Source organism: Mytilus galloprovincialis, chromosome 13, assembly GCF_965363235.1.
Source record: "Mytilus galloprovincialis chromosome 13, xbMytGall1.hap1.1, whole genome shotgun sequence".
NCBI lineage: Eukaryota > Metazoa > Mollusca > Bivalvia > Mytilida > Mytilidae > Mytilus > Mytilus galloprovincialis.
The window spans coordinates 73,948,675-73,976,106 of record NC_134850.1 but is presented as its reverse complement, the minus strand read 5'-3'; the positions used below and the strand labels follow the sequence as shown (position 1 = coordinate 73,976,106).

At 32.2% G+C, this 27,432-nt stretch overlaps 1 long non-coding RNA gene across 1 annotated transcript in view; it reads right to left on the bottom strand.

Moving 5' to 3' along the window:
- LOC143057418 (uncharacterized) overlaps positions 1 to 27,432 on the bottom strand; it is a 238,967-nt gene that overhangs the window by 27,110 nt on the left and 184,425 nt on the right. Inside the window, exon 3 of the long non-coding RNA XR_012972719.1 lies at positions 23,682 to 23,717. This is a non-coding gene — a long non-coding RNA (uncharacterized LOC143057418). The remainder of the gene's footprint in view (positions 1 to 23,681; positions 23,718 to 27,432) is intronic.

The window sequence follows — 27,432 nt, the reverse complement described above, 5'->3', positions numbered from 1 at the left end:
CGTCAAACAAAAAGATCAAAAATGTCCTAACCGATCCAGGATGGTATAAATTAGACAACGGTAGGGCAATTACAACAGAAACTACATATGTAAGCCTCCCAAACGAATAGCAGTCTAATAATGATTGAAAAAATAAGTTTTATATAATGAGGTAAAATAATTGAACGTGGCAACGTACTTATACATCATCCCGAATCAATGGAAACCTGTAATTTAAACTGTTATTTTAAAAAATAATTTCGAACTGTAAAGCCAGTACTAAATCCGGCGTTGTTTGAAACAGGTGGTCACAGGAAAATGAAGGACTCGTTCTATGTTTTTTCATTTATGCCCTCTGGGGAAACTGTCCGTAACTTTCTAATCCAAAATCTTTCCCGAGCGACTCTGTCGACCTTCGACCAACCCTCGTTGTGGTCTATGATTGTGATGGTAAGGTTTTTGAGATCAGCTTGTGTGTGTCCAGGTGATCTCAAATGACGACTTACGGGTAGGTCGGGCTTGCAAGTGTAGTCACTTCGATGACCATTCATGCGTTTGTTAAATGGCTGCTCTGTCTCGCCAACATACTGCATGCCACATCGACGCTGAAGGAGGTATACAACATTCTGGGTTTTGCAAGTTACATTGCAATATATAGTGTACACAGACCCAGTCGAGTGGCAAGTGAATGCTTGAGTATTCAGTATTTGTTGACAAGTCAGGCAACGTCTGTTACCACATGACTTGCACAATCCTGCAATTGAACAGCTTTTATTTGAGGAGACGTCAGCTCTAACAAATAAGTATTTCAGACTTGCTGGTCTCCGAAAAGCTAAGACAGGAGGATTGGGAAAGATCTTGGATAATTTAGGGTGTTTGGCAATAGTTTGCCAATTAGCACGGATCAAACGTGAAAGGTTATTAAAGGCTGGATTGTATGTAAGAACAAACGGGACTATTTTGCTGCGCTTCTTCCGTTTGTACTGTAAGAGGTCATTGCGGCTGTTATTGTTAGCGCGCGCAAACCCCTTATCTATGTCCAATTTCTTATAACCTCGTTTTGTCAAAAATCCGCGAAGTTCCTGTAACCGTTTCGTGACAGCCTCCTCATAGGAGCAAATCCGCTTGACTCTGAGAGCTTGACTGTACGGGATACTTTTTGTACAGTGTTTGGGGTGATAGCTTTGGGGAGAAAGGTATTGATGTTTATCTGTGGGTTTACAATAGAGGTCTGTTGATATGACACCGTCCTTTATAGATGTGGTTGTGTCTAACAGTCGTACAGTCAAGCTCTCAGAGTCAAGCGGATTTGCTTACATTTTACAAAAATTACAATGTTGTAATTTATTCCTACGAAGAAGGTCGTAATGTCCGAAACGTATGGGAATTTGGGTTATATTTTTTATTAAATATATATATATATATATATACTAAAATTACGAGGTCCAATTTGTCAGCCGTCATCACGTAAAAACGACGAATCAAAGAATTCAACTTTATATATAACTAATATCGTACAAAGGTGTAGATTAAAAATGACACCACTCTAGGCCCTTTTGTTTTCCACGTAATTAATAAATGTATTTCCAATAAGTAAGAAGTTCCGGGTCGAGTCCGATACCGATACCAATAGCATATTCACCTGTTACCGATTACCTTATCTGTAAGTTCCGCATCTGACAGGCGCACCACCAAACGGTGTATTCAGGATTAATATGCTATTTAGTATTACACGGGTCATACTTAATTGTCAAATTGTTACCTATTGTAGTATTTAAATCAGTTAAACTTTCTAAGATAACAATACGAATAATAAAAATCTGGACTAAAATAAGGCGTATAGGTACAGTTTTCAATTTGTTAACGAGCATGACGTAAAACAGCGAATCAAAGAATTCAACTTTATTTATAACTAATATAGGACAATGCTGTTGATTAAAAAATACTCCATTCCAGGACCTTTTGTTTTCCAAATAATTAATATTATCAATAATTGATAAGTTCCAGTTCGACGGGTTCAAACAGAAAGATTTGAAAGCAGAGAAAACTGTGTATCTTATAATCGGCATGACTTTATCAGATGACAATACTAATACTAAAATAAGGCTATATATATATGTAGGCGTAAAATATAATTTTCACATGTGCAGATATGTATATATTCATAAAAAATTAGTAAAATAAGTAACAAGTTAACAGTTCCAGTTCAATCGATTTCATCCTTCCATTGGGACTCTTCAGGATAACTGATATAACCTCGTTGTGGGCGACGACGTTAAGGAGGTTTGTGACGTTCCGGCATTGTTCGTAATTAAGAGTTCTCGGGATTTAATTTTGATCGGTACGTTGTGATGATTTAACGTTCCATTTTCTTTTGATAAGCTTCATCTATATATATTTGTAGAATGCTTTTCTATAGAAAATTGAGCTGATCTGTTACAATAACATCTCCATGCCTTATATATCATGTACTGTAGTACGCCGCTAGATTAAAACTGACGAGGAAAGGTAACACACGGCCACTGAAAGCTTTATTATTGTGAAGCCTAGGTGGTCGTGTTGTCTAGCGGGACGGCTACAGTGCAGGCGATTTGGTGTCACGATATCTCAGTAGTATGGATTCAAATCCCTGCGAGGGAAGAACAAAAAATTTGCGAAAGCAAATTTAAAGATCTAACATTGTTGGGTTGATGTTTAGACGAGTTGTATATACATAATGTACACAGCCATGTATCACCATCATTGCTGGTGATACGATTGATACATTTGTTGTAGAGTTGTCACTGACTCAGACGTACTTATAAATATACTTATTTTCTGTGACTGTATCTTGCATTTATTTGTATGATCCTTTACTATAGATAATTGAGCTGATATGTTACAATAACATCTCTATGCCTTATATATCATGTACTGTAGTACGCCGCTAGATTAAAACTGACGAGGAAAGGTACCACACGGCCACTGAAAGCTATATTATTGTGAAGCCCAGGTGGTCGTATTGTCTAGCGGGACGGCTACAGTGCAGGCGATTTGGTGTCACGATATCTCAGTAGCATGGTTTCGAATCCCGGCGAGGGAAGAACAAAAAATTTGCGAAAGCAAATTTAAAGATCTAACATTGTTGGGTTGATATTTAGACGAGTTGTATATACATAATGTACACAGCCATGTATCACCATCATTGCTGGTGATCCGATGGATACATCTGTTGTACAGTTGTCACTGACTCAGACGTACTAATAAATATAATTATTTTCTGTGACTGTATCTTGCATTTATTTGTAGAATCCTTTACTATAGATAATTGAGCTGATCTGTTACAATAACATCTCCATGCCTTATATATCATGTACTGTAGTACGCCGCTAGATTAAAACTGACGAGGAAAGGTAACACACGGCCACTGAAAGCTTTATTATTGTGAAGCCCAGGTGGTCATGTGGTCCAACGGGACGGCTACAGTGCAGGCGATTTCGTAATACGATATCTCAGTAGCATGGTATCGAATCCCGGCCAGGGAAGAACAAAAAAATTTGCAAAAGCAAATTTACAGATCTAACATTATTGGGTTGATGTTTAGATGAGTTGTATAAAAGTCTATAAAAAAGACCAACCAGCAAATTTACTATGTACCGGATCGTCTAGAATAGGCGATACTATGCAGATAAGGAAAAAATTATATCAGTCTACAAATTTGCACAACGGTACTGATTTAAGATGTTATTATACGAAAATGTTGTTATTAAATCGTGTTGACAAATATTTGTGTCACAAGTTTTAACAAAACTGATACAAAATGTATAAGGTGTAAAAATAGATCAGTAATAATACAGGTAAGTTTTGGTCGATTGATTTTAATCCAAAATCCTGAATATCATAATATAAACAAAACACTATAATTCAATATACGTGACTGTGTATATTAACAATAAACATGAGTGAAAAACAAAACTGTTAGTATTTCTTATTGATGCCGTTAGGATGATGTACATTAAGTTCCTTTATCCAAAAGCTTTCCCGAACCTGTCGCTGGGCATCAATCCAGTGAATGTTCTGTTCAATTACTAGAATGTTCATGCGGTTAAAGTCATCAGTTTTGTGACCCGACTGTCTGAAGTGCTGAGAAACTGGGAGAAGTGGCTTCTTAGAGATATCACCCATGTGGGCATTGAGGCGTTTGTGGAAAGGCTGCTTTGACTCACCAACATATTGGAGGCCACAAACCGAACATTATAGTATGTAAATAACATTCATACTTTTGCAGGTAACATTGCAAAATATTTTGTAGTTATTTTCGGTTGCCTTACTGTGAAATGTTGATGAATGCTGCATCTGTAGGCAGCATTTGCAGCGTTTTTCTTCACACGAACGACATTCTCCAGAAGTACTTCTATTATCAGACACTTCAGCCCGCACCAGCACTCCTCGGAATTGACTCCGCTTTCTGAAAGCTTTTTTTTATATTTCTGTGTTTGAAGCCCCTTTTCTTCAAGCGAGTTTCAAATTGACGTAGTTGTCTTTAAGTTGTTTCTTTGTTGGAACATATTCGCTTGACTTTAAGTGCCTGACTGTATGGGATGCTCTTGGTAAGATGAGCAGGATGGCAACTTTTAGGGGACAAATATTGATGAGTATCAGTAGGTTTAGAAAAGAAATCTGTAGATATGATGCCCTCTGTGAGCAAACTTGAAGTATCGAGGAAGGCGATTTTGGATTTAGACTTCTCATGAGTAAATTTGATACTTGGATGTATGTTGTTGGCATGAGTGATAAAAGTATCTAAATCCTCGTCGCTTTTATTCCATTTCATATCCACATCATCTATAAATCTAAACCAGGAAAGCGGTTTTTCGATGGAAGTTTCAAGGAGTTGTTTCTCTAATTTGCCCATAAATATGTTGGCATATGACGGAGCCATTTTGGTGCCCATGGCAGTTCCATTTACTTGCAAATAATGATCTCCATCAAAAGTGAAGTTGTTTTTCTTAAGTACCAGCGTGAGCATTTTGACCAGGCATTCAGTAGGTGGATATTTCACTGGTCTGGAATTCCAAACTTCTTTACATGCATCGATGCCATCTGCATGTGGAATATTAATGTAGAGGGAGGTGACATCCATGCAAAAAAGAGTCGTGTCGGAGGGGAGTGGATTTAAGGCCTGCATTTTTCTAAGATAATCGGTAGTATCTTTGATGTGAGATGGTAAGTCTTCAACATGTTGACGAAGATGGAAGTCAACAAATTCCGACATTATTTCCGTCGGATGACCGTTCGCTGAAACTATAGGTCTTCCTGGGTTATTGGCCTTAAGAATTTTAGGTAAAAGATAAAATCTGCCCGGTTTTGGATTTTCTGGTTTCAAATATTCAAGAGTTTTGTCATCGATGAAACCATCGTCATGCATTTCTACCAAACTATCAGTAATTTCTCTGCTAAAAGATGTTGTAGGATCAGAGTCTAGTTTTTGGTAGAACCTTGCATCGCAAAGTTGTCGTTCAGCCTTTTGAATATAGGCAAATTTATCCATGACAACCACTGCACTGCCTTTATCTGCAGGTTTAATGACGATATTGTTGTTAGATCGTAAGTTTTTCAGTGCAGTCCGTTCTTCATTGTTAAGATTGTCAAAAGGTTTATTGTTATTTTTAGTATTTCTAATAATGTCCGACTTAAAGTTATCAATACATGATTCCAGGGTAGCATTTTTTCTCGGTCTAGGGATCCAAGAACTCTTTTTAATAAATGTGTAGTTGTTCTCGTCTTCTGAAATTTCTGAATCCCTATCAGAGCTTATTATGTTATCCTCCTTCGACGCGAAATATTCCTTAACAGATTCAGGAAAGCTTTTGGATAAAGGAACTTAATGTACATCATCCTAACGGCATCAATAAGAAATACTAACAGTTTTGTTTTTCACTCATTGTTATTGTTAATATACACAGTCACGTATATTGAATTATAGTGCTTTGTTTATATTATGATATTCAGGATTTTGGACTAAAATCAATCGACCAAAACTTACCTGTATTATTACTGATCTATTTTTACACTTTATACATTATGTATCAGTATTGTTAAAACTTGTGACACAGAAGAAGGCCATTTGTTGAGCCGAAATATTTGTCAACACGATTTAATAACTACATTTTCGTATAATAACATCTTATTTCAGTACCGTTGTGCAAATTTTTAGACTGATATATATATATATACTCTATAAAAAAGACCAATCAGCGCACTTACTATGTACCAGATCGTCTAGAATACACGATACTATGCAGATAAGGACAAAATTATATCAGTCTAAAAATTTTCACAACGATACTAATATAAGATGTAGTTATACGAAGATCGAGTTTGTTATTAAATCGTTTTGACAAATATTTCGGCTTAAGAAATAGTCTTCGTCAGTGTCAATGGTTTTAACAATACTGATATTAGGTGTAAAAATAGATCAGTAATACAGGTAAGTTTTGGTCTTTTGATTTTAATCCATACGCTTTAACATCATAATATAAACAAAACTCGATACTCCAATATACATGACTGTGTATATTAACATTCAAAAATGAGTGAACAACAAAACTGTTAGTACTTCTTATTGATGCAGTTTGGATTATGTAAATTTAGTTCCTTTATCCAAAATCGTTCCCGAACCTGTCGCTGGGCGTCACTCCAGTGAATGTTCTGTTTAATCACCAGACATTGCATGCGGTCAAAGTCATCAAGTTTGTGACCCGACTGTCTGAAATGCTGCGAAACTCGGAGAAGTGGCTTCTTAGAAAAAAAATCACTCCTATGGCCATTTAGGCGTTTGTGGAACGGTTGCTTTGATTTACCAATATATTGGAGGCGACAAACCGAGAATTTAAGTATATTAAGGACATTTATACTTTTGCAGGTAATATTGCAAACTATCTTATAGTTATTTTTGTTTGCCTTACTGTGAAATGCTGATGAATGGTGCCTCTGAAAGCAGCATTTGCAGCCTTTTTCCTCACACAAACGACATTTTCCAGAAGTACTTCTATTGTCAGACACTTCAGCCAGCACCAACAGCTTCCGCACACTATCGGGTTGCCTAAAAGCTATGATGGGAGGTTCTGGAAAAATCTTAGTTAGTTTAGAATTCTTTTTCAACTGTTTTCCAAACCTAATAAATGCTTAATGAAAACACCAATAAATCTTTTGACACTCTTACCAATGAAGAACGGACTGCACTGAAAAAATTACGGTCTTACAACAATATCGTCGTCCTTTTTAAAGAATTCTATATTATTTTTCTTTGAATGACCTGTATTAGGTTACTCACATAATCCCAGTGACGTTTTTATCTCCTATAACATGAACATCAATGATTATTTTAAACAAGTTAGAGCTATGAAACAAAAACAAATTAGAACTTAGCACCACTTATCTATTTTGATTCATTACGAGTATAATGAAAATATTCCTAACGGACTACAATCAAGATCGAGCCACAAGCACCTGGCTCTTTATCCAATACATTACTTTGCAGATGGGATCAAACCCTCTTCAATTGTTCCACGCGGTTAATGGTCCTCCTCAAACAACACTGCGTAGAACATCTCAAAACCCTTACTGGCGAATTTAACACCCTTTTGAATATCTGCAAAAGAGATCTAACATCTGACAATTGTTGGGGTTCGTGTTGTTTATTCTTTAGTTCTCTATGTTGTGTCATGTGTACTATTGTTTTTCTGTTTGTGTTTTTCATTTTTAGCCATGACGTTGTCAGTTTTTTTTTAGATTTATGAGTTTGACTGTCCCTTTGGTATATTTCGTCCCTCTTTTGTGATACTCGCCTTAAAGACATAACAACTATATATATCAAAAATTTTAGTGGAAGAAAAAAAAATCCGCAGGGATGGCATCAAATACATCCATCCTTCTTTACCATACGGGAAAAAGACAAAACGAGTAAGACGTGTTTTTCAACAGACTATCGGCATTCCAATGGGAACGATGTATGCCCCTCTTCTTGCCGACTTGTTTCTTGATTATTATGAGACTGACTTCATACAGAAACTTCTTAGGAAGAAAGATAAGAAGTTAGCAATATCCTTTAACTCTACTTTCCGCTATATAGATGATGTTCTGTCACTAAATAATTCAAAATTTGGTGACTATATCGAACGCATCTATCCCATTGAACTAGAGATAAAGGATACATCAGATACAGTTAAGTCGGCCTTATATCTTGACTTACATCTAGAAATTGACAATGAGGGTCGATTGAAAACAAAATTTTACGACAAAAGAGATGATTTTCAGCTTTCCAACAAAAAATATTGTGAACTTTCTCTTTCTAAGTAGCAACATTCCAGCAGCACCTGCATACGGTGTATATATCTCCCAATTGATGCGATATTCCCGTGCTTGCATTTCCTATCATAACTTTCTTCGTAGAGGGTTGTTGCTCACAAGGAAGCTATTAAATCAAAAGTTTCAAATGGTAAAGTTGAAATCATCTCTTCGTAAATTTTACGGACGCCATCACGAGTTGGTTGACCGCTATGGAATAACCATTTCACAAATGATATCGGATATGTTCCTTACGTCGTAACTAAAATCCCCTTCCCTTTCATAAATGTGACGCACTGAATTAGCATATTTACCGGATTTGTTATCTCATAAGCAACACGACGGGTGCCACATGTGGAGCTGGATCTGCTTACCCTTCCGGATCACCTAAGATCACCCCTAGTTTTAGTGAGGTTCGCGTTGTTTATTCTTTAGTTTTCTATGTTGTGTCATGTGTACTATTGTGTGTACTATTGTGGTCTATTTTTTTCATTTTGATTTTTAGCAATGGCGTTGTCAGTTTATTTTTGATTTATAAGTTTGACTGTCTCTCTGGTATCTTTCGTCCCCCTTTTTAAACATCAGCCACAAAAGATTGATACAACCTTCAACACTGTAGGCAATCTTTCTAAATACTATTTAACGGAATCGGAAACATCCTCTGCCTGCTCCTGTCAATAAAACCAAATTGTCGGAAGATCTTGACAATTTTGCCAGAAGTCAACGCATGAAGGAATATTTCGCGTCGACGGAGGATAACAAAAACAGCTTGAATAGTAACTCAGAAATTTCAGAAGACGTAAACAACTACAAATTTATAAAAAAAAAAGAGTTCTTTAATTCCTAAACCGAGCTGAAATCCAAACTTGGAATCATTTATTGACAACTTTAAGTCGGACATTATTAGAAATACTAAGCATAACAATAAACCTTTGACAATCTTACCAGTGAAAAAAGGACAGCACAGAAAATCGTACGATCACTTTTGATGGAGATTATTAATTGCAAGTTAATGGAACTGCTATGGGCACCAAAATGGTCCCATCATAGGCCAACATATTTATGAGCAAATTAGTAACAACTCATTGATTCTTCTATCGAAAAACTTTCCGGGTTTAGATTTATAGGTGATGTGGATATGAAATGGAATAAAAGTGACGAGGATTTAGATACATTCATATCATTCATGCCAACAACATACATCCAATTATCATATTTTTATGAGAAATCCAAAATCGCCTTCCTCGATACTTCAAGTTCGCTCACAGAAGGCTTAATATCTACAGATCTATATTCTAAACATACTGAAACTCATCAATATTTGTCCTCTAAATTTTGCCATCCTGTTCATCGATCTGAGAACATCCCGTCCAGTCAGGCACTAAAAGTCAAACAAATATGTTCTAACACAAAAATTACTCAAAGAAAACTACGTCAATTTGAAACTCGCTGGAAGATAAGGGGCTACAGACACAGAAAAATAAAAAAAAGTTTTTCAGAAAGCGTAATCAATTCCTAGGAGTGAACTATTGGAAAACAAAGTTAAAAAGAAAAATAAAAGGACTCCAAGTGTTCTCACTTACCAACCATCTCACAAAAACAGCTTTTGTGTCATTCGTGAGCATTGGAAAACAGTTGAAAAGAATTCCAAACAATTCAAGATTTCCCCCCAAACCTTCCATGATAGCGTTTAGGGAAGAACCCAATAGTGTGCGAAAACTGCTGGTGCGGACTGAAGTGTCTGATACTTAAAGTACTTCTGGATAATGTCGTTCGTGTGAGGAAAAACGCTGCAAATGCTGCCTACAGATGCACCATTCATCAACATTGCACAGTTAGGCAACTTTTGATCTTTTGCAATGTTACCTGCAAAAGTATGAATGTTATTAACATACTAAAATGTTTGGTTTGTTGCCTCCAATATGTTGGTTAATCAAAGCAGTCTTTCCACAAACGCCTCAATGGCCATAAAAGTTATATCTCTGAGAAGCCACTTCTCCCAGTTTTTCAGCATTTCAGACAGTCGGGTACCAAACTTGGTGACTTTAGCCGCATGCACAATCTAGTAATTGAACAGAGCATTCACTGGATTGATGCCCAGCGACAGGTTCGTGAAAGCTTTTAGATAAAGGAACCAAATGTATATCATCCAAACGGCATCAATAAGAAATACTAAAAAGTTTGTTTTTCACTCATTTTTTAATGTAAATAAACACAGTCACGTATAATGGAGTATCGAGTTTTGTTTATATTATGATATTCAAGATTATGGATTAAAATCAAAAGACCAAAATTTACCTGTATAACTGATCTATGTTTTACACCTAATATCATTATTGTTAAAACTATTGACACTGAAGAAGGCTATTTGTAAAGCCGAAATATTTGTCAACACGAGTTGATAACAACATCTTCGTATAATAACATCTTACATTAGTGCCGTTGTGCAAATCTGTAGACTTATATATATACTAATTTAATACTAAACAGAAAACAATAAACTTGAGGCAAAGAAGTAAGGGGACGACCATTTGATATTCGGGGGGGGGGAGCAGGAGGATTTTGAAAATAAATAACTCGGCCTTGATAATTACAAAAATAAATGGTTTGTTATGTGGTAGTTTGAAAATAAATTACCTGACTTGCAATGTATTGAATATAAATAACTCAGCAGGTCTAATTGAAAGTATAAAATGGCACCAAATTCACATCTTTTTTCCAAAAAAAAAGTCGTGAACACTTCCCAAATCTTTTAAGAAATAAAAGTATAGATATTATTGAAGTATACTTGAAATATCTGCAAATTGGTTTCATTTAACTTGAGGAATATATTTCTCTAGAACACTTACCTCACTTTTATTACAGAGCCGTTACTACCATTGAGGCAAATGCCTCATGTAGGAAATTTTAATACCAAATACTTTTCTTTATATCTAATTGTGTTCACAGCGTTGCCCTGCAAGAAGCTAGTTCTGTTCTCCCTCAGATGTAGCCCCTGTTTTTTCGGGATCAATGTTTCTTATTTATTTTTCTTTTGTTCAGTGATTGCCCTTCTGTATAGACTGTTGCATTCCTTTTGTAATTTAGTAATTTTGTTATTAACTTGATCATGAGTTTAAATGAAACAGAAGCCACAGGCTTAACTTTGTGAATTACATAGATATAGGAAGATGTGGTGTGAGTTCCAATGAGACAACTCTCCATACAAATAACAATTTAAAAAGTAAACCATTATAGGTTAAAGTACGGCCTTCAACACATGTTTGCTTTATCATGCATATTAGTCTATTGATGTTGTCCCTAGAAACTTAAGTCTTACATTGAATCTATACATTTTGCTTTGAGACCAAAATATTGTCAAAAAATGATTAAAACAGATTTTTTTTTATTCAACAACAGTATTGCTCGCTGTTAACAATTACTCCACTGACACTGCTATCTTAGTGAAGGTCCCTGTTTCATTAGTACCAGAAGTTCAGGGATTCTTTAGGTAGATAAACTGCATATTGTTAGTCGTTTACAAAATATTATAAATATTATATCAATATAGATAAATAATGCTATTCTAATTATATTAAAGTATTTATATTATCTGGCCTTATTTTCGGAAAATTTTCATAGTTCATCCGAGTTTGGGATGACTTCTATCAGTTTCCATGTGTTTCCGGATAACGGTTTTTTTCAATCAATATCGAAAAAGATTGTAATTATCTTTGATCTACATCATTATTGAGGTAAGACAGCTATTAATTTGAAAGAATAATAATCGTACGGTAATCAAAGAACAACTATGCTGTTTTGGGGGTTTTTTTTGTAATGTATAATGCCTCGTACCAGATTATAATATAAATATTGTAATTAATGTCTATCAAGCATCATAAATAAATACAAAATTAGATAGTAAATTAATTAATACACAATGATAACATTACCAACCATGTTATCAGTTCAAACAATTCAAATAGACTTAAATAATTTTCCTAACATTCCTTTTCTTTCATGGTTCAAAAATTTGTTTTGTAGAACGAGCCTATTTCTAAGCTCAGTTTTAAAAACAGAAAATACATTTATCTTCTTTGTTCTAAACTCTGAAAAATAGTGTATTTTGTGAATTGAAAATATAATAACTGTAAGAAAAAAAATAATATCATAATATTCTATATCATTTTTTTTGTAACCCCAAATCAAATTTTTTAGTGTTTAAATGTGTTTTCCAAGTTTAACTTTTTCTAACAGATTAAATATGTCTTTCCAAAATTTATCAAGAAAGTGGCATGTAATAAAAAAGTTTTCATAATCTCCTGTAATATTACAGTGATTACAGTCTGAGTTTTGGCATATTTTCCATTGTTTTAATAAAACTTTGTTTGGAAGAATAAAATGTAATAGTTTCCATCTGAACATTTTAAATTTATTTTCTTTCAAATAATTATGAACAAATTTTAGTATGTTTTGAGCTTTATTTTCTATGTTTTCAAAATTTAGTAGTCTCTTCCATTTGTAAAAGCCAATTGGTATTTCTTTATCTTGTTCTAATAGTATTTTGTAAATTTTGCTTGTTTCTAATTTATATTTTGTTTAAAGTTATCTTTGTCATAAATATACACAATTTAACTGTTAGTACATTAGTTTTTCTTGAACATTTTTCAGCTAATATTTTAACCCATTCTTTTGGTATAGCTTTTTTTAATTTTAAAAATTCAGTAATCCAGTTTGTTTTTTTATTAAGCTTTTGTCTAATAAATCTTTCTGTTATATTTCCAGATTCATCTATGATATCAGTTATGTATATTATGTTGCTATCTATCCAGTTTTGGAATAATAATGTTTTTTCTTGAAATTTTATCCACTGATTTCCCCAAATAACTTGTTGGCGGATTAGTCTGTAGTTTTTTGGGTATTTATTAGGTCTTTCCACTTTTCTGTGGAAAGACCTATTGTTTTTCTTCTGATTTTTTTTTTTTTTCTTCCGCCTAATTTTGTTCTTGCGATAAACATTTGTTTCGCAATATGTCGCTTAGATATTTTGTATATGATATCGAACAGTTTATGCGCTTTTGAAATTTACCCTGCGTAAACAAATACTTTTCTTTGTAGGAGTTATCTCCCCAAACACTGTTTTCCTTGTTAGCGCATCTCCTTCGCAACCGTAAATGATTATGACAAATTTATTTTACAAAATTGCTCGTTATATCCTTCGCATGATTTGTCCTATTTTGACCGAAGCGATATGACCGCTCCATATGAGAGTTATTTCCCCTTATGCATCTGATATAAGTGATATGAATTTCTATATTATAAACCATAAGTGATAGAGACCTAGGATCTTTTGATTTGAGGTCCTTGGTCCCAAAAAATGAAAATTAGGTCAAGGTCAAAGGTCAAGGTCATATTTTAATATTTGAATTTGGCTTATTTTCACTTATATCCAAAGACTGTATAAGATATCAACAAATTATTTTTACTAAATTGTTAGTTGCGACATGTCGTAAGATGTAAATTTTGATTGCAAGCGTACGTTGAATGTGAAAGGGAGTTTTCTCCCCTCTTGTATTAAAAAATACGCGTTTGGTGATATAACTCATTAACTAAATATAATTAAGACCTATGGTCTTTTGATTTGAGGTCCTTGGTTTATGACCTTGAAATTGATCTCAAGGTCATAGCTTAATTTGACGTTCTATATTTTGACCTTTGCTTTTATTCTATATGTATACATGATAAAGATATACAACTTTTAGAAAAAGGTATCAAGCCATTTAACCTTGAAAAAAAACAACCGGAAGTGACCTTTTGTAAACCGGAAGTAGCTATTTTTTGTACTTAATTAAGATAAAAGTATATAGAACCAGATATTTTTGGAATCGGTTTCAATAAATATTTAAATATAATCGGAAGTAACATTTTTCAAACCGGAAGTAACAAATTATCTCCCTTATTTAAAAAAAAATGTATGGAAACAATATATTTTTGGAATCAGCTTACTAGGAGCTATCATTTGACAATTGAAATGACATTTTAAACTTAGTTTCACAACTTTTCATATCAAAAAGGATGGAAAGACCTTCAATTGTTCTCTGAATTTTTTTTTTTTTTCTTCCGCCTAATTTTGTTCTTGCGATAAACATTTGTTTTGCAATATGTCGCTTAGATATTTGGTATATGATATCGAACAATTGATGCGCTTTTGAAATTTACCCTGCGTAACTGAAAACTTTTCTTTGTAGGAGTAATCTCCCCAAACACTGTTTTCCTTGTGAGCGCAACTCCTTCGCAAACGTAAAATATTATGACAAATTTATTTTACAAAATTGCTCGTTATATCCTTTGCATGATTTGTCCTATTTTGACCGAAGTGATATGAATGCTCCATACGAGAGTTATTTCCCCTTATTCATTTGATATAAGTGAATTGCATTTCTAACTGGTAAACCATAATTGATAGAGACCTAGGATCTTTTGATTTGAGGTCCTTGGTCCAAAAAAATGAAAATTAGGTCAAGGTCAAAGGTCAAGGTCATATTCTAATTTTTGAATATGGCTCATTTCCACTCATTTCCAAAAAACGTTTAAGATATCGACAAATTATTTTTTCTAAATCGTTTGTTGTGACATCTCGTAACACGTAAATTTTGATTGCAAGGGTACGTTGAATGTGAAAGGGAGTTTTCTCCCCTTTGGTATTTAAAAATACGCGTATGGTGATATAACTCATTAACTAAACATAATTAAGACCTATGGTCTTTTGATTTGAGGTTCTTGGTTAATGACCTTGAAATTGATCACAAGGTCATAGCTTAATTTCACGTTCTAGATTTTGACCTTTGCTTTTACCCCATCTGTATACATAATAAAGTCATGAGACTTTTTGACAAACGGTATCAAACCATTTAAACTTAAAAAAACAACCGGAAGTGACCTTGTGTAAACCGGAAGTAGCTATTTATTGTACTTTATTACATAAAAGTATAAAAAACAAGATATTTTTGGAATCAGTGTCAAGTAAATAGTCAAATATTATCGGAAATAGAGTTTTTCAAACCGGAAGTAAGAAATGATCTCCCTTATCTAAAAAAATATTGTTTAGAAAGCATATATTTTTGGAATCAGCGTACAATAAGCTATCATTTGACGATTGAAATGACATTTTAAACCTATTTTTACACCTTTCATATTAAAATACATTGTTTTGGTGGAAAGACCTTCAATTGTTCTCTGAACAATTGGTTTTTAATTATTATTATTTTTGTTCTTGATCCAAACTTTGATTATATCAAGATAAAACTCTGGTAGTTTTTTTTATATCTGGTATTGAATTTATACTATCCAGATTCATTTGCAATATCAGAAGATTGTTTCCAAATTTGTTTAAATAAAATTTTGGTATTACCGTCCAGTTCAAGAATTGCTCTGCATTTAATCTTTTAATCCAACCTATTTTTATTGTTTCTATGTATTTCTCTAAATTAATCATTTTTAATCCCCCATTTAATGTGTCGTAACTTAGTACGGAGCGTTTAACTTTTTCTGTTTTGTTATTCCATAAAAATTCATATATCATTTTTTTAAACTGGTTTAAATACTCTTTATCTATGGTTCGGACAGATGCTAAAAATGTAATATTAGGAATAATTAATGATTTAGTAACTGTTATCCTTCCTATCATGGTTAAGTTTCTCTTTTTCCAATTAAGAATAATTTTTGCTGATTTTTCTAAAAGTTTTTCAGCATTTAATCTTTGACACTCTTTTTATTATGACCAAAATATATACCTAGGCTCTTTACAGGTATATTTGTCCAGTTAATATTTTCATGTTTATCTTTGCTGTTTTTTTGCTTCCCAAGCCAAACACCCTCAGTTTTAGCTCTGTTTAATTTCAAACCTGACAATGTTCCAAATGTTTCAATCATATTAGGTGCTTTTGAAATGTCTTGTTTTGTTCTAAGAAAAAGAGTTGTATCATCTGCTAGTTGACTAATTTTTAATGTGTGAGTTTTGCCATCAAGTTTAATTTCAAAGCCTTTGAGGTCATGATCTTGTCTGATCCTACATGCTAAAATTTCAACAGCAATTACAAAAATTATCGCACTGCATGGGCACCCTTGCCTAATCCCACGCAAAATGCTTATAGGTTTTGAAATCCAACCATTGTTTATAACTGAGCTTTTAATATCAGTGTATAGAACTTTAATCAAGAGTTAAAACAAGAGTTCCAAATTAAACCAAGAGTTCCAAATGGTAAAGTTGAAATCATCCCTTCGTACATTTTACGGACGCGATCACGAGTTGGTTGACCGTTATGGAATAACCGTTTCACAAATGATATCGGATATATTCCTTACGCCGTAACTACAATCCCCTTCCCTTTCATGAATGTGACCTTCCGAATTAGACTATTTACCGGATTTGTAATCACATAAGCAACACGACGGGTGCCACATGTGGAGCAGGATCTGCTTACCCTTCCGGAGCACCTGAGATCACCCCTAGTTTTTGTGGGGGTTCGTGTTGTTTATTCTTTAGTTTTCTATGTTGTGTCATGTGTACTATTGTTTTTCTGTTTGTCTTTTTCATTTTTAGCCATGGCGTTGTCAGTTTGTTTTAGATTTATGAGTTTGACTGTCCCTTTGGTATCTTTCGTTCTATATACTGATATTAAAAGCTCAGTTATAAACAATGGTTGGATTTCAAAACCTATAAGCATTTTCCGTTTGGAACCTGTCCTCTTAGATTACAAAAATAAATAACCGATCTAAAACAAATCCTCAAGCCCTACCCCCCCCCCCCCCCCCCCAGAATATCAAATGGTCGTCCCCTTATACCAGCATAATGAGGTGCGAAAAATTACGACAAAAACGGTCTCTGCAGTGATGTTAGGGATCGAGACGGTATTTAGGAGGCCATATAGTTTACCTTTATTTTGGATAGACTCTTGAATTTAAAAAGTCTAATAGGATAAACGGATAAAAACCGCAATTTTCATACGTGTGCATGTTAAACATATTTCGTTGAAGAAGGGTCTAAATATAGCACATACAACATTTTCCAAAAGACCAAAAGAGTGAAAAAGTATATTATATATATATATATATCACTACAAACTGCTCAGAGTCTGAATTGACCAGTTTTTGTACCCGGCCAGTAAAATCGAGCACACATTTTACTGGACTAGTCTCGACATTGTCTCGACTGTACTTAACTGTACTTAAGTGTACTTGACTAGGTCTTGACTTAACTTAAATAGTCTGATTCAGTACTTGGTGATCTTGGTGTAGTTTGAAATGGATCTTGACTAAGGCTCGACCTGTCTCGACTAATCTCAACCTGTCTCGTCTAGTCTTGACCTTAAAATTTAGTTTGCACTGGTGTAGAACAGTCCATCTAACTAAATTAAATATTGATCTTATTTGGTAGTTTGATTTATTGCTGTGAAATGAAAGAATATAATTTTACAATAGGTAAAAATAAAAATTATTATATAAATTCAGATAGGCATCTTTAATTTTTTCAAATCAACTTGGATTTTCATCAAATTATGCAGCGATCTTATATATATATTACGCTTACTGAATCCCAGGTCATTTTGTTTTTTGTTGTATATCTGTCAAATTTAAGAATTAAATTAATCTTGGTAAACAAAGATAGGATTTGCAATTCGGACAAAATTGAGATAGTACATTATAATTTTTTTAATTACTTTTTCAAATCAACTTGGATTTCCAACAAACTATGCATCTATCTTAGATATATATGAGGCTTACTGAATACCAGGTCGTTTTGTTTTTATTTTGTGTTGCTGACAAATTTACGAATTAAATTAATCTTGGTATAAAAAGCTAGGATTTGCCATTCAGACAAAAAAGAGATAGTACACTTTAATTTCTTTCAATTACTTTTTTTCAAATCAGCTTGGATTTTTATCAAACTATGCAGCTATCTTTAATATATATTAAGCTTACTGAATTCCAGGTCATTTGGTTTTTGTTGTATTGCTGTCAAATTTAAGAATTAAATTAATCTAGGTCAAAAATCCTAGAATTTGCAGTTCGGACAAAATAAAGATAGTACACTTTAATTTTTTTAATAACTTTTTCAAATCAACTTGGATTTTATCAAACTATACAACGACCATGATGATTTATAAATCTTACTAAATTCAAGCTTGTTATGAAGTTTGGTGTATTGCTGTCAAATTTAAAAAAACAAATTAATCTAGGTAAAAAGAACTAGAATTTGCAGTTCAAACTGTATTCCGATAGTATACTTTATTTTTTTAATAATTTTTTCAAATCAATTTGGATTTTCATTAAACTTTGCAGATACCATGGTAATATATTGATCTTACTGAATCATAGGTCATTATGTACAGATGGGTGCGGTCCTAACCTTGACAAAAGTTAACTTAAAGCAGACTTGTTGACTGCTTTCTAAGTTAACTTGAGAATTTTTTAAGCAGTCAAGCAAATTTGATGTATTGCTGTCAAACTTAAGAATAAATTTAATCTAGGTAAAAAAAAGCTAGGTTTTGATAGTACACTTTAGATTATTTCAAAGCAACTTGGATTTTCATTCAAATCTACAGCTATCTTTATTATATATTATTCTTACAAAAAACAAGTTATTTGGTAATTTAGTTTATTGCTGTCAATTTAAATATTTACATTATAGGTATCTATCTGAATTTTGTCAAAACTGAAAATGTTATTACCTATTAACTAGGTCATTAAATTCGACAGCAAAACACCAACATACAAAACAACCTTGGTTTTTGTATGAGAAATATATAATAAAGAAAGCTGAAAAGTTTCATTATGATCCAAGCTGATTTGAAAAGTTATAAAATCTTATAAAAGACACCTTTTTTTTGTTAAAATAAGAATTTAATATCATGAACTTTCATAACAATCCTCTATAACCTTTAAAAAAAGGAAATGTGTTCCAAAGTTACAGTAAACATTTATCTTAATCAAATCTTAATTTTTTTTTTGTCTAATTTAATGATATGGCACTATACATGGTTTGATTACATCAGTACAAGTGAGTTTTACAGGTAAAAATAAAGCCCTACTTTTCTTAAACTCGTGTATTACTTACCAGTGAATTCACAAAGCCTTGCGATGTATATTCAACAGGATGTTGCAACTTTGAATGAATGTTATTTAGAATTTAAAACTCTCTGGTAGATTTGATCTTTTTAATAAGTTATGCTCCAAGCAGGAGGTATTATTTTATAAAGCAACACAAATCAGAAGAACTATTTTAATAATTTCTTAAATGTTTCATCCCTTTTTGATTTTTTTATATAATATATATCAAAAAGGAATAAAATATAAAGGAATCATACATCTATTTTATATATGCTTCTTCCCAAATTATAAGGAAAGATATATCTAAATTAAATTCTGAAATTTGACAGCAATGCACCAAACTAAATAACAATCTAGGATTCAGTAAGATCAATATATTACAACAATAGCTGCAGAGTTTGATGAAAATCTAAGTTGATTTTGAAAAAGTTATGAAAAAAAATTAAAGTGTACTATATCTATTTCGTCCAAACTGCAAATCCAAGTTTTTTTTTATCTAGATTAAATTAATTTTTAAATTTGACAGCAATACACCAAACTCCATAACAACCTGGGATTCAGTAAGATTTATAAATCACCAAGGTAGCTGTATAGTTTGATGAAAATCCAAGTTGATTTGAAAAAGAAATAAAATAAAAAATTAAAGTGTACTATCTCTATTTTGTCCGAATTGCAAATTCTAGCTTTTTTTCATCAACATTAATTTAAGTCTTAAATTTGTCAGCAATACAACAACAAAAAATGACCCGGGATTCAGTAAGCTTAATATATATCTAAGATATCTGCATAGTTTGATGAAAATCCAAGCTGATTTGAAAAAGTTATAGAAAAAATAAAGATGCCTATCTGAATTTATTGAATAAATTTTAATTTTTACCGATTGTAAAAGTAAATTCTTTTATTTCACAGCAATAAATCAAACTACCAAATAAGCTTGAATCTTGAACGATCAATATTTTAATTTAGTTAGATGGGCTGATTTACACCAGTCCAAACTAAATTTAGAGGTCAAGACTAGTCAAGACAGGGTAAGATTGGTTGATACTAAGTCGAGACAGGTCGATACAGGTCGAGCTTTAGTCAAGACCATTTTAAACTACACCAAGATCATCAAGTACTTAATCGGACTAATTAAGTAAAGTCGAGACCTAGTCGAGTATACTTAAGTACAGTTAAGTACAGTCGAGACAATGTCGAGACTAGTCCAGTAAAATGTGTGCTCGATTTTACTGGTCGAGCACAAAAACTGGTCAATTCAGACTCTGAGCAGTTTGTAGTGTATATCAATAAAGATTTAGCTATGTATTGCTTAAAGAGTAAATACATAAGAAATATACAAAAAACAAGATACAGGGCTGTTATTTGAATTTGTCTTCCTTGGAAGTCATTCAAGTGCAAAACGCTTATGTTGATTCGAAAAGAATCCGAATTCGCTGATTAAATAGTCTTGTTAGTAATGTTTGCTAATAAATTGTCCATTTATCCATACTTGTGTTCAATACAAAAAAGTGTATTTCCCGTATTACGTTCTAATCATTTATTGAAGTTTGATGATTAAGAACAAAAAAGTAAAGCATGAGACTCCTGAACAATTGTATAATGATTTAACTGGTATTTGCTGTAGAAATGATACATTGAAATGAAAATTATATTTCAAACATTATGATTTTGACACGTTCCTTTCTTTTTTACAGTGTATTTATGTCCCATCCAATGTATAGTTTATACATTTCTTAACGTATAACATATGTGTGGGGTAGATTGTAAAAGGATGAAAAAGTAAAGGTCACAGCAAGAACAAATAATACGTAAATACCCATTTAGATGATTTGAATTAAATATGTTTATATTGAAGTTTGTAATAAACTAGCAATTATAAATTAAAACTGATCTTTGAGACAATCTGTTCTTAAATATATTAATATACTAGGGTACCTTGTTTGTGAATGATGTAGCAATAAGGTAATTGTGACAGCTGTTTACCAGTACATTTAGACAGACGACAAGAGATGAAAACTAAATTTGTCATGATGGCTAGGCTCGCAAAATAATATAAATGTGTTTGCATCATCTTTTAAAGTCTTTAAACTCATTTGTAATTTTTTTTATAAAAAAAAAATGAAATAAATAACTGCCAATTTTGTAGCTCGAATAATTCAATCTTTCTCCTTGTCTGATTTTTTTCGTAAATCAGCAGAATATAATGCTGAAATGTTCCTGTAAAAAATTTGCTTTATGCTGATTTGCAATGGTGTTCTTGAACTAATAGCATAAATTTTGTATTTCAAGTCAGAACATGAGACAAAGTGGCTTGTGCATAACTGCATGAAGTTCACAATAAAAAGTACAATCATGTTTTTGAATGTTTGTGAATCATTTAAGAAACACAAGGACAGTTCATAAAAGGAGTTCGAAATTCGAATTAAAAGAAATGTTCATGTTCTATGCAAAATCCAAGAGGACCTGTAACCATTGTTTGTTAATGGATAGTCTCGTTAATATGTTAATAATGAACCATGTTAAATGACCATAACAACGACATCATATAAGAACGTTTCGACATCATAGTATGAAGAAATCCGAACTAAATCATGTTGAAAACACATAATATAAAGACACAATCAAACATATATAGAACATTATCGTCATATAAAGATAATTGCTAATCATATAAGTATATTTTTACAGCATTTAAGTATAATTCTTATATGATTTGCATATCTATAAATAATTGAATTGGATTGGCCAATGATAATTTTTCTCTTTGTTTCACCTTCACTGTGATATATTGATGTGCAATATACATGCATGCATGGATCCCGGGGTTTTCATCAATATGAGATTGAAAAACAGAAACCATAATATTTGTTTCTAGATCTTTCTATTTTAAGGCATACATTACAGAAAAGAAATGATGCATGAAAGACAATAACAATTAAAACCAAGAAGTAAATAAAGACTTCCAAAACCAAGGGACATTTCCATCAATAGTTATAAATACGAAATAAGAAACAACTTTGAAAATGTATAAAATGGAAATTCGTATGAAACTCCGGGAAATTATACGAATGATTATGTGAATTTATGTCATAGCAAGACACGACGTCATACGAATGAAAACTTTCAAGCGAAATATTATTTCGTTACTTGTACACTTCAAATTAGATAATATTTAATTAAAATGAAGGTTCAGAGGTAGGTGCTTTTAGGTTTTATATTCTGTTGCATTCGTTGGACATTTATTGTTTTAGGAAGTTAAAATGACGGTTTGTTCCTTAGTAACGACATGTCATTCTGCTTTTGATGAAAAATACAGAGGCCAATACAAAAAAAAACGATATTTACAATTTGCCAATGGTTGACTGAATAATTATAAGGATTAAACACATTTTGTCTTGAGGTGATTGATATGTAAACCTGGGCTCTCACTCACAAAATTACCATACTTGTATTCAATTTGTGAGTAAATCACCCCTGCTTACTATTTTTATCTGAGCGTAACTGAGGAGTAATATGTATTACACATCAATAAACTCTAAAAAAAAAAAGATTAGTTTAATCCTATAATATTTGCACATCATACAAGGATCTATTAACATCATACACGTATATTTCCATTTCATATACTGGTACAATCATATCATATAATCTAGATAGTTGCACATAATATAAGGTAAAAATGCACATCAGATAAGGATTAACGCACCTAATATATACGTATATTTGCACATCTTATAAGTATATAAACATTTATGCTAAGGATATTTGCACATCATAAAAGGATATTTGCACGTTTTCAAGCTGTGTTTGCGTATGATATAAGGACAGCTGCTCATCATATAAAGGGTAATGTATAATAGCCACAATGGACAGTTTTGGTGATCAATAATCATGCATACAAATGAAAAGGCCAAATCAACGACACCAACATTAAATGTATTGATATGGTCATATTCATAAATCAATTGTTTTCAAAACTTTAGAATTTTTGAAATGCTAAGGCTTTTCTACCTCAGGAATAGATTACCTTAGCTGTATTTGGCAAAAATTTTGGGAATTTGGTCCTCAATGCTCCTTACTTTATTTAGCCTTTTAACTTTTTTGGATTCGAGCGTCATTGGTGAGCCTTTTGTAGTCTGGCGTATATACAAAATTTAATCCTTGTATCTATGATGAGTTTATTTACGTGTTATCATTGAGGAAAATTCAGTTAATGAATACATCGGATTTTCGATAAACTACTGTCGTCTTAATCTATAAGATAACATTAACTTATATATGCTTACCTACTAACACTATTATACGCCCATGTTTTACTGCCGCTGATGGAAAAAAAAGAAGTTATATTAAAGATATGCGAAAAATACCAAAAATATTCTAATTCAACAATAATCACCTCATTTACCGTAAACCTTATTATTCCAAACATAAACATGATGAAGACAGATTAAAAGAGTGTTTAACATAAGTTCATAAGAAAAGAAATACATATCAAACAGATTAGTAAAAGTTGATATAAATATCTTGTTTTTGGGGAGTTATGAATGATACTCTATCAACATAAACCTCTGATTAAAACAAATCTCTGAAACTGACATCCTCAGATTTTAGTAGCACGACTTTTCACTGTTGTGTCAACTTAAAATCTGGTATCAAGCCTGCAAATGAATGTCTGTGACGTCTATGGAAATGAGATTATATTTTGAATTTATAATTTTAATAGAAGCTTGTAGCCTTCAAAGTATTTAAAAATATTTATTTAATAGCTATTCATTCGTGAAAGATCATCTGCCAAGTATTCGATCTCAATTCTTATTATAATAATGCGTCAACAATTTTGTAAAGCATAAGGGTCTAAGAAAGATATTTCTGAATATGATTAATTACTTATAATGTATTTGATCTAGATAATTTTAAAACTGCTCCCTGCTTTAATGCCAAATATATTATCTTCTTTCGCAGTTTTAGATTTTTATAGGTTGAAATACATGTATTTACTACAAAGTGAAATCACAAAAATACTGAACTCCAAGAAAACATTAAAACTGAAAGTGCTTAATCAAACGACATAATCAATAGCACAAACACATCAAACGAATGGATAACAACTATTATATTCCTTACTTGGTACAGGCATTTTCTTATGTAAACCATGGTGGTTTAAACCTGGTGTGATAGCTAATTAAACCTCTCATTTGTATGACAGTTGCATTTAATTCAATTATATTGACAACGATACGCGAACAACACAAACAGACATACTAGGTAAAAATGTCATAAAGTTTACTTAAAAAAAACACCGAAAACAAGGAGAAATATTAGGAAAAAAATGGAATTTACTTGAAAGCATAAACCAAGGTCTTAAAATTTTGAGAATTTTACCAAATTATTCATTAATATACGAAAAGGTTTGAGTGACAGGCACAACCTACAGATGGGTGCGGTCCTAACCTTGACAAAAGTTAACTTAGAGCAGACTTGTTGACTGCTTTCTAAGTTAACTTGAAAATTTTTAAGCAGACAAGCAAGTTAACTTCGTCGTTGATGGACCAGACCTACGGTTTGCTTTTTTAGGACCGCTGCAGACCTATCGACAAGTCTGCTCCAGACCAGACATGTGGACAAGTCTGCTCTTGACCTGTCCCGAGTACAGGTCTGCTTCTGACCAGACCTGGCCTTGAAGGCATAAAACTTTGCTCAGTGCTCGGAGCACAAAAATCATGCTCGAAATGTGAAATCCAGCAATTTGATTGGTTGATTCTTGAGTCTGAGTACAAAATTTGTGTTCGAAAGTTTTATGACCGCAAGGCCTGAAGACAGGTCTGATTATGACAGATTATCGTGTTTAAGAGTTTTCATATCAGACTTTAGCTTTAATCAAAATATGTCTAACATATTCGCATTGTTTTTCCAAGATAGCAAATTTCTTTACTCGCTAGACTCTACTAGATATTTATATACATATCAACAAAATTCCTTTTTTTTATTTGATATATTCTTCTATACATAAAACAATGGCTATACAATCACATATAGCTATCATAAAGGAAATGAGAGGGTTTTTTTTATTAGAAAGCGGATAGAAAGGTTATCCAACACATCGAAAGGATATTTTTATAATCATGGGATATCAATATGATTGTCCGCGTTGCTTTGTTCCCCGTTGTTTACCTGTCTCTTCCTAGGAAAGGTCTAAAAACAGGACAGATCAAACAAGGACAGTTATTTTCGATACGTTTTTATCTGTATCTTTTGTTTTACTCAACATATTGTTAAAATTCAAATTGTATAATAAAGAACAGGGTATTTATCTATATCATTTGCAAAAACATATAGAAATAGAAAATTACTAAATAAAAATAAATCTGCCAGGACAGTTTAATTTTATGAAAAAAATGGCTTAAATTGCCGAGAAAAGTTTACTTATAATTGAAATATTTTCTCCAAAAAACTGTCTGGCATAATATTTTTGTACGATTATGAAGATTATGGAATAATCTTTCAAAAAATCTATGATTGAATATTTTTTGCCTCTTCTAAAGGTAAAAAATTCTGCCAGGACAGTAGCCTTTTACGTTTGAAATTATTTCAAAATTAAAATACAAAGTTTAATATCTTCTTCAAATCAAATGTCTGGTAAATAAAGTTTAGTTCATTTAAAAGTTTTGAGCATAAGCTTTAAGAAAATATGAAATGATATGAACATTTATGTCATTAACGACAAAACATCTGCCAGGACAGTAGCCTACCTCGTTTGAATTATCAGCTGGACATTAGCCTAATATGCTTCATGTTTTATAAATGGCAGAAATCAACATTATTTTAATCATTAATAAAATAGTTTATTTATCAACCTATCTGGCATTCTTTTTTTTTTAAATAGGACTAAATCAGTAAAAAAAAACTATAAATTAAAAACAAATTTGCCAGGACAGTACTATTACATAGGAACAAAAATTGTCAAAGATTTTTTTTAATTCTATTCAAAAAGTTTTCAGTTTGAAATTTATCCGTGATAGAGTCATTAAAGAGAATATTTTTAGAAAACATCATTACATTGGTGTGGTTATTAAAACATTAGTTGTTGATTTAAATCAATCTCTTTTCATTGTATGACAGGCAGAAGCCATATATCGGAATTATGTTTTGACAGTAATACAAACTTCAAAGTCACTGATTGGTGTCAAATTCTCAAAAGGTGTTTATTCACTAATAAGTAATGTGTTTAGAGCACAGGAAAGTGTCACCTTTTTTTATCCCCTTACATAAAAAAAGGTTCCGAATGTTGCATTAGTTAACTCCTTTCTGCCATTTACAGCCTTACATGTTATCTAATGAATCAAATTTGCCATGCACAGTCACAATCAAGTACATTCCAACACACTACTTTACCTTTTTCAAAAAAATAAATCACAAGATATTCTATTCTTGTTCTAATTGTTCTACATGCATTCCACCTGAAAAACTTGTAAAAACAAAATTAAACAGCATTTGCAACTGCGAACATCCCACAATATATTGCATTAAATTTTATCTGTAAATATAAGATCAATTAGTTTATATAAAATTAAAGCTAAATATCTTCATTATCATACGCTCGCTTTACGGTTGACATAACAGAATATATAAATACACAGATTCGATGACAAATCGTTAAGTTTAGCACGTGCCAACTAAGTAATTAAGCTACAATGTATAAGACGACTCATAGGCCGCTTTTTAAGGAATTATTCTATTATTCAATAAATTTTGTTATCTTTTCCCAAAATTTAATGCTAAAACTTTACAACGATTATAACAACAACAAAAAATAATAATCTATTCAACTTTCGATTTTGATTTGAAACAAATTTGTCCAAAAGTTAAGACATAATAAGTTACTGTCCTGGCAAATTTTTTTATTCGCTTTTATTTTATTTCTTTTATTTTATGATTTGGCCTAGCTTTTACTTTATTAGTATCAAAATTGCAATTTAGACAATAGCAATAAAGAAACTATTCCAATATTATATTTAAAAATTGCGTTGTTAATTTCTG